The sequence below is a fragment of the Leptonotus elevatus genome, chromosome 2 (genome assembly GCF_054856555.1).
Source record: "Leptonotus elevatus isolate MCC_2025b chromosome 2, RoL_Lele_1.0, whole genome shotgun sequence".
Taxonomy (NCBI): Eukaryota; Metazoa; Chordata; class Actinopteri; order Syngnathiformes; family Syngnathidae; genus Leptonotus; species Leptonotus elevatus.
The window spans coordinates 35651295-35665298 of NC_141240.1; the positions used below are offsets into that span (position 1 = coordinate 35651295).

The 14004-nt window shown below is 38.2% G+C and overlaps 1 long non-coding RNA gene across 1 annotated transcript in view; it reads left to right on the forward strand.

Moving 5' to 3' along the window:
- The first annotated feature begins 1573 nt into the window (after positions 1-1573).
- LOC147179797 (uncharacterized) overlaps positions 1574-14004 on the forward strand; it is a 14955-nt gene continuing 2524 nt past the window's right edge. The window contains exons 1-2 of the long non-coding RNA XR_015094106.1: positions 1574-2096; positions 2603-2725. This is a non-coding gene — a long non-coding RNA (uncharacterized LOC147179797). The remainder of the gene's footprint in view (positions 2097-2602; positions 2726-14004) is intronic.

The window sequence follows — 14004 nt, forward strand, 5'->3', positions numbered from 1 at the left end:
TCCCTGCTAAAGCTGCTGCCCCCGCGACCCGACCCCGGATAAGCGGTAGATGATGGATGGATGGACTTTAATATAAACTAACAAAATTAACTGATCAAAATAAATATCAAAGAGAAACCTTTCCTTCATAACTCAAAACTGTATACATGAATATAAAACAATACGTAATAAGCAGAACATTCATCCTGTAACTTATGTCCAGCTCAATGTCACATTATGTGGAGATATTTTTTTTCCATTTAAATTTTATCTTCATCATTCAGTATTCTGATCAGTCAGCTTTAGAGGACAGTTAGCTGAGTTATAGCTTAAACCATGCTTACAGTGTGATAGACATGGGCTACCTCTGCAGTAATTACCTCTAAATTAAAATATATATATATTGTACATATCTATAAAGTGTCATACATAAACTGTCTAAATTTAAAAAAACAACTTTTTACTGTATATATTCATAAAGTGTCATATCAACTGCATGTACAGTAAAATTTAGACATACCTGTTTTAACTTATCAGTGCAAGGCAATGTATCTATAATTTATCATTGATTACGTTTATGTATTATCTATTTTAACATACTTTTTACTTTTTATAACACCCCAAAAATATAGGTTTTCCATACAACGCTGACATTCATTGCACATTTCCATATTAACCTTGATCAGAGGGTTAAACAATCATTCTTTGCATGCTGTTGAGGATTCAACCTGTGAACTGGTTATTTAGGATTGATTAACCACCACAGGGCGCTCTAGTAAGGGAGAATGCAAGTCTTCAGTTGAACTCAACCATTTAATCAACTCAAAATGCAGCCTTATTTACATGAGCAGATTTACAGTATTCGGAGAAATAAAAGCAAGAAAACAATTACATTAAAGGCAACTATATCTGAGTGCTTCCATCATTCAAAAGCAAATTACACTCCTAATGCCAATAAACTCAAATCTATAAATATTTACAGGCTGTTTTGGATGAAAACTTACTATATTGTTGGTCTACAATACTCATATTTGCATGTTACAAACAGCCACACACTAGCAGTTTAGCTATCAACTACTGAAAACAAAATGCAAACATCAGCCAAAAAAACGAACATATAAGAGACATTAACACTCATAGTTTCTGACTAAGCACAGATAAGAACGTATGAATTAAAATTGGAACGAATCAGAATGGAAACTCACGTCATGTCATTTACTACTGCACGCTGCGAACTGAATGATGAACGGAGGACGTAAAACAGGAAGCGGAAATACGGCGCGGCGAACCCACGCCAACCTGAACCTGTATCTTAGGCAAAGTGACGGGACCACCCCGTCACCTGGAGCCCTCATTGCGGCTCTTCTATGTACTTCTGCGAGCAACGTTACGTCATACGAATGAATATGCTGTCAGCTCATTGGTCACAGAGCACGAGGTCCTTGGAACATTACCGTAAGTTGTCACATAAAGGGCACTCTTGTTCATTAATTCCATTGACATTTTACAGACAATTTTTTACTCTCACTGTATTACGGGACAAAGTGCGTCCCTTGACAACTCCATACGGAATGCGTTCTTACTTAGTGCGGGACGATTCCGTATTTCAAAGGACGATTCGAAACCCTAGTTCATTCTGTCACAATCCGTTATGATTACATTCACGGGCGGTGTCATCAGGATTAAGCTTTTTGTTTTTACTACCACTCTGGGGTTAGCATATGCTTTTACGGCAGTGGTTCTTAACATAGGTTCGATGAAACCACAGGGGTTGGGTAGGTCTAACGTGGGTACAAAACCTAGCCTCTTGACTCTCTATGATCTTTGGCACATTCTGCCGCGTTCAGTCATGTGACGGCATTTACCAATAAAAGCCGCCGGTGGCAGGAGTACGGAAGTAGCCAGGGAACACGAGGTGAAATGTTTGTTGCTGCTCGAGGTGTTTTTTTTTATATTTTTTATTTTATTTCGTTTTTATTCTTTTTTTTTTTATAAAGTTTCCATCTTAAACATTACTTCTATGGCCTGAATACTTACATGCCCACTGGTTAACTTGTAGAGCCCGCTGCCAGGATTGCGTCGTTGGACTATCGTATCTATTAAGAAAAGTCGAGTTGGTGAGTTATGTTTTAGCATTAGCCTTTCCTATGGTTTTAAATGGGTCCAGTTGTAATTGCTTTGGCATGGTTCTCAAATGGTTGTATAAAATAATCAGTGAAGTGATTGGTATTGATTATTCTCTCTTACTAATTATTTTATGCATTATATCATATGGCGTTTTGGCCAGCTTTGATTGTTTGAAATATAATGAACACTGAACCACTTTACTCAATGAAGCTGTTTTTGACACTTGAATGTATTTGAACTGTGTATGCATTATGCATCTTTATTAGAATGCATTGTTCTTATGGATTAAATTAGTTTAATGCTGCTATTGCTAATTTTGCACAACTTTAACACTTTCATATAGAAGATAAGTTTTTTGATAAATTAATTGACATCTCTAATAGATTTATATTGTACAATACTGATTGATTAGAACTTTTTTCTATTTATAATGCAATTAGTGTTATTTATGCGATTGTGTACACAAAGAGTATTGAGATGGTCCTGTTCCACACAGGCCAGGCTTTGAAGTGATGGTGAGCTAAGCCCAGAAAGATTCAACGCAGAAGATTGAACCCAGCCTAAGCCATTGGAGATTCCTGCCAGGAACTCCTACAACCTGCTCTGTTCGGGCTGATAGGTAGGAGGCTCTTGTAGCCGACCCTGCACACTTTCACCGCTTGCACTACAGTCTGCAACCCCTGAACTAATTTTCTCAGTTTCCCACATTCACTCATACACACCTCATCTGGACAATCAAACCACCATCCTATGGGTTGCATAAACTTTGATTCATTTTAGCTCAAGTGAACTGGAATGTGTGATTGCCAACAAATGATCTCCACATCTCAAGATGTTGGCATTTATTATCAATTAGACATTTCAATCTGTGCCTCAGATAAATATTTTGTTCTTTTTGTATGGGAAATACTCATTGAGAACTTTTATTATTTGCAATGAATGGCCATTCATTGTGTCCTCTGTACATAAGTGTATATTTGTATTGTACACACATGGTGTAACTTCCAAAAGCAAATTCTAGTTTCTGCCTCCACTCTCCCTGAGCTGAATCTTAGACTTCTGACACCTAGCCTACTACTACTTTTGTTACTTTTGTTCTATGATATGCAGCAAATATTGGCTACATGAGTCAATCTCAGGGGTTCAACGGAGGTCAAGACAAACACTCTACTTGCTTGGCCTATATGTGCTTTAGTGAATTTAGTGCTCACAGTAGTAGACTTGTAGCTGTTGTGATGTCATGCCGTGTGATTTTTGATACTATGTTGAAGAAGGAAAAAAAAGAGCAAGTGACCTGATGAATATGTGCAAAATGAATTGAATTCACATGCGTAACGGAATGTATGCTGTGCCACAGGGTTCAATTATGGGGCCTCTGCTGTTTTCATCTTAAGAAAACAATGGCGTTGCTCAATAAATTATAGCGTAAACTAGTGGGGTTTAGTACCGCCAACAAGGTTCAGAACCATGTTGGAAAATTAATTACACACCCAGTAGCTATGAAAATTTGAAATTGTCTCACAACTTTGACATGTGAGCCTGATTTGAGGTGTTTTGGTCTGAATGTAATGCAGAATATCATACTGCTTCATGTGACACGCTTGTGAGAAAGCATTTTTTAACAACGTGACAACGCACTAAAAAGTGCACCAGTTTTGTCTGTCTACATACGAGTAAGATGACGCTTGTCATACAGGACATGAGGTCTCAAGGAAAGAGCAGAATTACACTTAGGTACAGTATCTCACATTTCTGCAGATATTTAATTATTTTTCTTGAGATAACACTGAAGAAATGACACAATGAAACGTAGTCGTGTGCGGCTTATACAACAATGTAAATTTATTATTCCCTTAAATTATGGCTATTAATAGCTACACCACTGGCAACAAAGGTGAGTTAAATTTTCTATTTAAAATGCAATTAGTGTTCCTTAGTTAGAAATTAATTTTGACTTGTGTACACATGGGTACAGATGGTCCTGTTTTGTAGTGGCCAGGCTTTTATTTTTGATGATGGGCCACTATGAAAAGGTTTTTTTAGCCGAAGAGGATTCAACTCGACCCAAGCCATTGGAGAGTTCTGCCAGGAACCCCACAACCTTCTTTGTCCAGTCTGAAGAGGCTCTCACAGCCAGCCTTTTTACACGGCACACGCTCCCCACTCGCACTCTGCGGCCCAAAGCTCATTCAGAAGATTCAAGGTTTGACTCCTTATGATTATTGCTTTTTTGAAATAGTTGGCATTGGTTGCACTTTAATCAATGAAGCTGCTACTTTTTGACGTTTGAAGGTAGCTTACTTACTTGATGTTTTATGTACCTTATTTGCTAAAATACATTGATCATATTGATTTAATGCTGCCATTGCTAGCACTTTGATAGATGACATGATATTCTTTTGCTAAACAAGTTGACATGTCTACGATTTACGTTGTACAATACTGATGATGAATTAGAAACTATTTTCTGTTGATTGAACTTTAGGCAATTAAACTGCTACTTTTTGACATTTGAATGTAGTTGCATGTATGTATGTTGAATGTAATTTAAGGTACTTTACCTACTGCATGTGTTTTATGTACCTTTATGTAGTCAAATGCATTGATTGATAATTTTGCACAACTGTAGCATTTTCATACAGCACATTATAGCCTTTTGCTAAAAAAAAAAAAGAAAAACGCAACCATTGCTAGAACTTTTAACGACATGAAATACTTTTGCCAAACAAGTTGACATGTCTATGTTTTACGTTTTACAATACTGATGATGAATTCTAAACTATTTTCTGTTAATTGCACTTCAACAGAAAATCAAGCTTCATAGCCAACACTTCTGATGCCTTGTTGGATTTGTTCACCCTATGGAGCACTCAGCCACTTTGGATGATTGACTGTGAGTACATTTGAATGAAGTGACAGAGCTACTTTTTGACATTTGAATGTACTTTACCTACTGCGCATGTATTATGTACCTTATTTAGTCAAATGCATTGATCGTATTTATTAATTCAATACTGCTATTGCTAATTTTGCACAACTGTAGCATTTTCATACAGCGCCTTATAGCCTTTTGCAAAAAAAAAATTGAAATGTCAGTTATATTGTACAATATTAATGATAAAATAGAACCTATTTTGTATTTAAAATGCAATTAGTGTTACTTGGTTAGGAATGAATTTTGACTTGTGTACACATGGGTGATTTAGAAGGTCCCGTTTTATAGTGGCCAAGCTTTTATTTAATGATGGTCCCCTAAGCAAAGGCTTTTAGCCCGAAAGGATTCAACTCAACCCAAGCCATTGGAGATTTCTGCCAGGAACCCCGCAACCTTCTTTGTCCAGTCTGGTAAGAGGCTCTCGTAGCCAGCCTTTGTACAAGGCATACTCTCTCCACTCGCACTCTAGTTTGTGGCCCAAAACTCATTCTAGGTTTGACTCCTCATTATGATTATTGCTTTTTTTGAAATAGTTGGCATTGATTGCACTTTAATCAATGCAGCTGCTACTTTTTGACGTTTGAACGTAGCTAAATTGAATGTAGATTACTTACTACATGTTTTGTGTACCATGTTTGCTAAAATACATCGTTCATATTGATTTAATGCTGCCATTGCTAGCACTTTGATAAAGAACATGATATCCTTTTGCTAAACGAGTTGACATGTCTACGATTTACGTTGTACAATACTGATGATGAATTAGAAACCGTTTTCTGTTGATTGCACTTAAGGCAATGAAACTGCTACTTTTTGACATTTGAATGTACTTTACCTACTGCGCATGTTTTGTGTACCTTATTTAGTCAAATGCATTGATTGATAATTTTGCACAACTGTAGCATTTTCATACAGCACATTATAGCCTTTTGCTAAAATAAAAAAAATAAAAAACGCTACCATTGCTAGAACTTTTAACGACATGAAATACTTTTGCCAAACAAGTTGACATGTCTATGTTTTACAATACTGATGATGAATTCTAAACTATTTTCTGTTAATTGCACTTCAACAGAAAATCAAGCTTCATAGCCAACACTTCTGATGCCTTGTTGGATTTGTTCACCCTATGGCGAACTGGGCCACTTTGGATGATTGACCGTGAGTACATTTGAATGAAGTGACGGAGCTACTTTTTGACATTTGAATGTACTTTACCTACTGCGCATGTATTATGTACCTTATTTAGTCAAATGCATTGATCGTATTTATTAATTCAATACTGCTATTGCTAATTTTGCACAACTGTAGCATTTTCATACAGCGCCTTATAGCCTTTTGCTAAAAAAAAATTGAAAAGTCAGTTATATTGTACAATATTAATGATGAAATAGAACCTATTTTGTATTTAAAATGCAATTACTGTTCCTTAGTTAGGAATGAATTTTGACTTGTGTACACATGGGTGATTTAGAAGGTCCCGTTTTATAGTGGCCACGCTTTTATTTAATGATGGTCCCCTAAGCAAAGGCTTTTAGCCCAAAAGGATTCAACTCAACCCAAGCCATTGGAGATTTCTGCCAGGAACCCCGCAACCTTCTTTGTCCAGTCTGGTAAGAGGCTCTCGTAGCCAGCCTTTGTACAAGGCATACGCTCTCCACTCGCACTCTAGTTTGCGGCCCAAAACTCATTCTAGGTTTGACTCCTCATTATAATTATTGCTTTTTTTTAAATAGTTGGCATTGATTGCACTTTAATCAATGAAGCTGCTACTTTTTGACATTTGAACGTAGTTAAATTGAATGTAGATTACTTACTACATGTTTTATGTACCATGTTTGCTAAAATACATCGTTCATATTGATTTAATGCTGCCATTGCTAGCACTTTGATAAAGAACATGATATCCTTTTGCTAAACGAGTTGACATGTCTACGATTTACGTTGTACAATACTGATGATGAATTAGAAACCGTTTTCTGTTGATTGCACTTAAGGCAATGAAACTGCTACTTTTTGACATTTGAATGTAGTTTAATTGAAGGTACTTTACCTACTGCGCATGTTTTGTGTACCTTATTTAGTCAAAAGCATTGATCGATAATTTTGCACAACTGTAGCATTTTCATACAGCACATTATAGCCTTTTGCTAAAATAAAAAAAAAAAACGCTACCATTGCTAGAACTTTTAACGACATGATATACTGATGATGAATTCTAAACTATTTTCTGTTAATTGCACTTCAACAGAAAATCAAGCTTCATAGCCAACACTTCTGATGCCTTGTTGGATTTGTGCACCCTATGGACCACTCGGCCACTTTGGATGATTGACCGTGAGCACATTTGAATGAAGTAACGGAGCTACTTTTTGACATTTGAATGTAGTTTAATTTAAGGTACTTTACCTACTGCGCATTTTTTATGTACCTTATTTATTAATTCAATGCTGCTATTGCTAATTTTGCACAACTGTAGCATTTTCATACAGCACCTTATAGCCTTTTGCTAAAGAAAATTGAAATGTCAGAGTTATATTGTACAATATTAATGAAACAAAAATAACCTATTTTCTATTTTAAATGCATTTAGTGTTCTTTAGTTAGGAATTAATTTTGATTTGTGTACACATGGGTGATTCAGATTGTCCTGTTTTGTAGTGGCCAGTCTTTTATTTGATGATGGTCCACTAAGCAAAGGCTTTTAGCCCAAGAGGATTCAACTCAACCAAAGTCATTGGAGATTTCTGCCAAGAACCCCGCAACCTTCTTTGTCCAGTCTGGTAAGAGGCTCTCGTAGCTGGCCATTGTAGAAAGCACACACTTTCCACTCGCACTCAGTCTACGGCCCAAAACTCATTCAGAAGATTCTAGGTTTGACTCCTCATTATGATTATTACTTATTTGAAATACAGTTGGCATTAGGTGCTATGTAATCAATGAAGCTGCAAATGTGTTTATATGAGCAAGAATTCTGGTGATTAAAGGAGTAACCCAGCAGTCTTGTTCGGGTTTTTTAACAACCCGAATAAGAGCATATTTGGGTTATTGCGCCTGTTTACATGGCCTTACAAAACCCAAATATTGCCAAGGGTTTCAAAAGGGTTATTGCCTGCATGTAAATGCAGTCACTCTAGTGTGCAGCCCAAAACTCATTCTCTCATTCCTCCACATTTTCACCTGCTGTTCAAGGTGTGTTGACATGATGTTGCATATGGAGGCCAGAGAAACAGCTCAGACCCATGTTGACAGTGATGACTACACAATTATAACAGTGGAGATGCTCACAAAGGAGTTGTCAAATACACAAAACCTTGACTGCATCCCAAAGCAAAAGGCAGTCATTATCAGCAAAGCCAGCATCTTATTGTTCCGGCGCGAAAACAGTAAAACTCTATCACGATTTATAAGACCTGTGTCCTCTGGACTGAAACCAGGCTGGTGAAGGGTGGGCATATCAAACCGGTATGTGACAATCCTCCACATCCTGCTCTGGTGACTCTTAACCAAAAAAAAAAAAAAAAAACTGAGAAACTGCAGGAATGGCAAAAATCTAACACTTCTTCAGACCATTCATCTAACTGACCCAGATGGTACAAAGATGTTTTGAACAAAGCCAAGTGCATCATAAAACAAATGTGAAGAAAGGATGTTTGAAAGGGGGTATTGTTCTTGCATAACAACCTGCTTTAAAATTACATGAGATGCTTTCAAGTTTAATTTGTACGCGCAAACAATAAACACTGCCTTTTTTGCCAGGCTTCTTGAGTGTTTTAAGCTTCTGCTGTATTTTTCATGGAGTGGTAATAAATGTTTACATTACATAGTAAAAAAAAAAAAAAAAGGAAATGATTACAGAACGGTTTGCATTTATTCCACATTGGGTTGTCTCACAGTATTGATAGAAGCTGCCAACACCCACAATGAACCCGTTCAAGTGTTTACTTTCTCTAGTGTGGATCAATGATGGGGAAAGAGTAGAACGCATGAAGCCTAGGTTGTTTCTGCTGAGACATGTCCTTGGACGGTAACATGGTAATACCCACAGCGTCGACTAATAACTTTTTTGTGCATGCCGGTGTCTTAAAGTAGCACCAAATGTGATGTGCATCTCAGTTTAATTTGTACGCGCAAACAATAAACACTGCCTTTTTTGCCAGGCTTCTTGAGTGTTTTAAGCTTTTGCTGTATTTTTCATGGAGTGGTAATAAATGTTTACATTACATAGTAAAAAAAAAAAAAGGAAATGATTACAGAACGGTTTGCATTTATTCCACATTGGGTTGTCTCACAGTATTGATAGAAGCTGCCAACACTCACAATGAACCCGTTCAAGTGTTACCTTTCTCTAGTGTGGATCAATGATGGGGAAAGAGTAGAACGCATGAAGCCTAGGTTGTTTCTGCTGAGACATGTCCTTGGACGGTAACATGGTAACACCCACAGCGTTGACTAATAACGTTTTTGTGCATGCCGGTGTCTTAAAGTAGCACCAAATGTGATGTGCATCTCAATGAACATTAAAACAGGTGTACTAAGCCCCAGCTGTTTTGATTTTTCCAAAGCAGCTCAATATCTCGATGACCGCTTTGTCATCAACTCTCAGCCGCCATCTCCTTCACTTTTCTGGAATTATGCAACATGTAAAAATTTGCTGCAAAATGAGCCATTGCTCACAAGGATCCAGGCCAATCAGCCTCACTTGAAGGAAAATGTGTGGCCCTTTTCACTCCACGCAGGAGCTGCTCTCGCCAGCGGCTTGCGCCGATGGTTTGTGCCACATGTGAGGCATTTGATGAAATGTTACGTGTGGTGAAACTGACCGCTCTGTTCACAGTGGGTAGGGAAAATGACACATTGGAATGAAAAATGAATTTTGCGTTGCGACCCCCACCCCCCCCGCGCAGTCTGGACAAGTGGTAGGGGCATGACTCTTTCATGGGACAGGAAATGATTAATTCAGTTCTTTCTCAGTGTTTTGTTTTACTTAACTTCTGTCTGAGGAGACTCATATCGATCAGTGGCTTCTGTTGGGGCTGGCTACACACAGGGGCAAGAGGGGGCACCGCTCCCTCAAATGAATGTCTTGCCCCCTCAAATCAGAAGTTGAGAAATCACATTTTTAAGACATGCGCAAAATTCATATATTACAAGCTGACAAATGTATCTGCTGTACTGGAAAAACCTGACAGAAAGTGGACTCTAAGACAATGTAATCATTATCAGCTTCCTGGCTCAGTCTCATCTCTCTCTGCGTCCGCTGTGTGAATATTAACAAGCTTGTCAGTGCACACGCATACTTAGCTTTGTGCTGAGACACCAGCCAGCCAACCGCCATCAAGCCAAAAATAATATAGTACAAACATTTTGTATCAGGGTTGGCGAAAGTCTGTACCAGTACGGCACCAGTAAAGCGGTAGTAACCAGACCGAATGAAAACGAACATTTTGGTGCCTGAGTTTTATTGTTGCAATGCCCCTTTGCTCTTCTGGTGTCAACTTGCATGACTTGCTGTGCACTGCAGTAGAAATCATGCGCGATGCCAAAACCCTCCCATAAAAAGTTGAATGTTTAGATTCATTTTTCACCGAACAAGGATGTTTTTGGGAGTGCAACAGGTGTAGTAAAACTTTTTCATGCAAGGAAGGTAACCCCTCCAATTTAATGAAACTTTGGTGACTAATGGAGTCCATATAAAAGCTGAGCAGTGCGCGGTGTTTACGTGCCAAAAATCCAAGCACTTAAGCAGCAGCAGTCTGACATGGACCAATAAAACGGACTCACACGCAGACCTGTCACAATTTATTTACCAGTATCTTTGAAATGGCAGATGGCATTGATGACATTGACAGCAGGCTCTTCTTCAGGTAAGTCTTATCATTTAATGCCAATCGCAAATCTTGCATATTAACTCCAGTGAGCAAACTTCAACGAGTGTGACAAAAGTGTACGTGGCTCTGTATACTTCCCCTTGGTGCTCACTTTCAGCTTCATGTGAACCTCAAGTAGTTTATTTTGTATGTAAAATGTTCACAGGGACACAACAGAAAGGTTAGCCAAAGATGTTGGCTAGGTGACCTACCAGTCTTGAATATACTTTCTGCCTCAGGCTGTGTTTTAAATAGTCAAAATGTGAATTTTACATTGTGAAGACTACATATTGAACATGTTGTTAAATGATGTTGTCGTGAGCTGTAAACCAGAATGGGCTACTACTTAGTAACCTGAAGTTACAAATATTAATTTGCCCAACACTGCTAAGAGAACAATCTTGCAATTTTGATGGTCTTAGCCAGTGTTGCCATACAGTACTTCTCTTCCCTCAGTATTAATTAGCATCAGAGTTGAGCAGGTTTACTGGCTGGCCCTGACAGTGCCAAACCTGTCTGCGTAAGCAACTGAGACAAGACTGAATGGTTTGACATTCCGCTACCACCATGTAACATCTGCTGCCCCCAGCTGCTGGAGTCACATTAACACAACTAGAGTATGTGTGGCAGCGTGAGTTTATAACTGCATACATGTCGGTAAATACAGAACCAGCAGCGTAGGTTATGACCACAATAATGTCTACAGTTGTTGAACTGTGGAGAGATAGATATCAGATTCTTTGTTTGTATGCCATTTTACACGCATCAAAAAAGCTCGTCATTGTACCTTTTATAGGAGGAGATTGCCATGTTAAAACTGCTAGTGTAGAGACTTGAAATCAGTTGTTTTTAATATGCTTTCTCCTCCAAGTTAAACTGTCTTCAATCATTTTTACAAACATGACCTACACAGCACAAAGAAGGAATAAACTTTCCTTCTCAGATGATAGCAGCTCAACGTGTGTCTTTCCAATTCTTGCCACAGGTTAGTAATATGCAATAACACCTTTAAGTTTTAAAATATTAGTAGTGAGCACTTTGTTTGCACGAGTGTTTGAATAACATTGTTTTCAGGCATAGGGGTGTAAACATTACTTTAACTTGAATTTATGAGTTGACTTATGACTCACACAGACTATGAGGTGTAACTCCACGTTCGATGTGGCAAACGGCAGGTAGCATGTGAATTTGTGCTTATTTTGTTGTCTACCAATGTTTACTAACTGCCGACATGCAGCTGTGCAATTTAAGACAGTTTTGCCTTGCAATTGACAAAATGCGCTTTAGCTCATTTTATTAGTATGAACTGATCACCACACTTTGGATACATTCTGTGTTTTCTGCACTCTTTACTTCTGGCTCTTACTTATTGCTCTGCAGTAACGGTCTATGTGAAAAAATAATCACAAAATCCAGTGATGTTTCAAATAATCTGCACTGCAGTCGAGCTGCAGCTACAACTGTCAGGTATTGCTGACAGTTTTAACTTAATGACAAAAGGTGTTTTTATTTTTTAGAAAATTTCAAACTCATGCTTTAAGAATTTCAGTCACAGCTGCAAGTTCTTAGTACAGGAAAATTACCTTAAATGATAATGAACCGTACCGAATGTACCGCTGCGTGCTTGTAGAGGCAGTCTGCAGTAATGGAAAAGCATATTCAAATGCAAATTTGTGGACATAATTGATTAGGGGTTGAAATTGGAAAATGGATCACACTCATACAAAGACATCCTCCCCTCACTGAGCGTGAATTGTATCTGGTGATTTGGCTAATAATTGTGATGGCATATCCGCTGTTCTTTGTCAACACTGACCACTTCAGCTGCATCTCTCTCCTGTGTGTTCCAAAAGATGAAATGGTCTGCATTCCCAATGTGGTTGATTTGCATTTGATATTGTCAGCTGGATGTATTGGTGGTGATTTGAATTCAGCACCATCACCGAGGCCTCTGTCACATGAGCGTGCACACACTGATGATGATGATGATCCCACTGTAGCTACAGCTCATTCACAGACTAATGACACAGCATGAGAAGCAATTAGGTGATTCAGTGTGCGGCTTGGAGACATTTTGACACTTGAAGTCAGTGGAGGATCAAACCAGCAATCTTTTAATTGCAAGAGAACCGCTCAGCCTCCTAAGTCGCGTCACCGCCATTTCATCAAGGCTTTTCCTAACCGCTTTTTCGACTGAGTCAATTTCAAACGAATTTAATTGAGATGAATGTTTGGATTAAGGGCCTAAATTCCCACTCCCCCAGGCACAGAATCTTCAGTGGTACCAACAAGTACACTCACCCTTTGAACTGGTCTTTGCATCACACAAAGTAGAGGCAGCTGTAAACAGAAGCGACTTATTCTGTGGTTCTTAACCTTGTTGGAGATACTGAATGCCACCTATATCCTGTGCACATTCAACCGAACCTTTCGTTATTGAAAAATTATTTCTTTTTTTCTTTTTTTTTTAACTAAAGACACAGGTATTGGTACTGGTGAACAAAATGAACAGGGCGAGTTGCCTTTTCATCGAGTCAGGCTCTTTTCACTTTGAATTCAGAAAGTTTTGTGTTCTTGTATTCCTCATCAGCATGCAGTTTAAGGAAATGTTCATTTAGTTTTGCTAGGTAGCTAGTTGTGGTGGACTAGATTTGGTCAACTTGGCATTTCATGCCGTTAGGATGCTGACTCTCTATTTATAGAGCACTTTAAAACAACCATCACGGTTTTCTTAAGATTGAACGCAGGGGCAGCAGATACAATAAAAACAGCAGAGGTCTCAAAGTGTAACCTTGTGGAACGCCACACATTGTTATTATGCATGTTAATTCATATTGCACATATTTGTCCGACTACTTTATTTATTTTTTTGCTCAACATAGTATGATAGTATTGCAATAATAAAGAAATCACACAACATACCATCACAACAACCACAAGTCAACTAATGAGCAGGGTTCGATTGAACCCAGGTTAAGAACCTCTGGACTTATTTATTCAGAGGAAGATATGGTGTCAAATATTTAAACCTGAACCTCGTTATTGCAAAACTATCCTAAAATTTGTATGTGATAATGGCTTATTCTCTTTTTA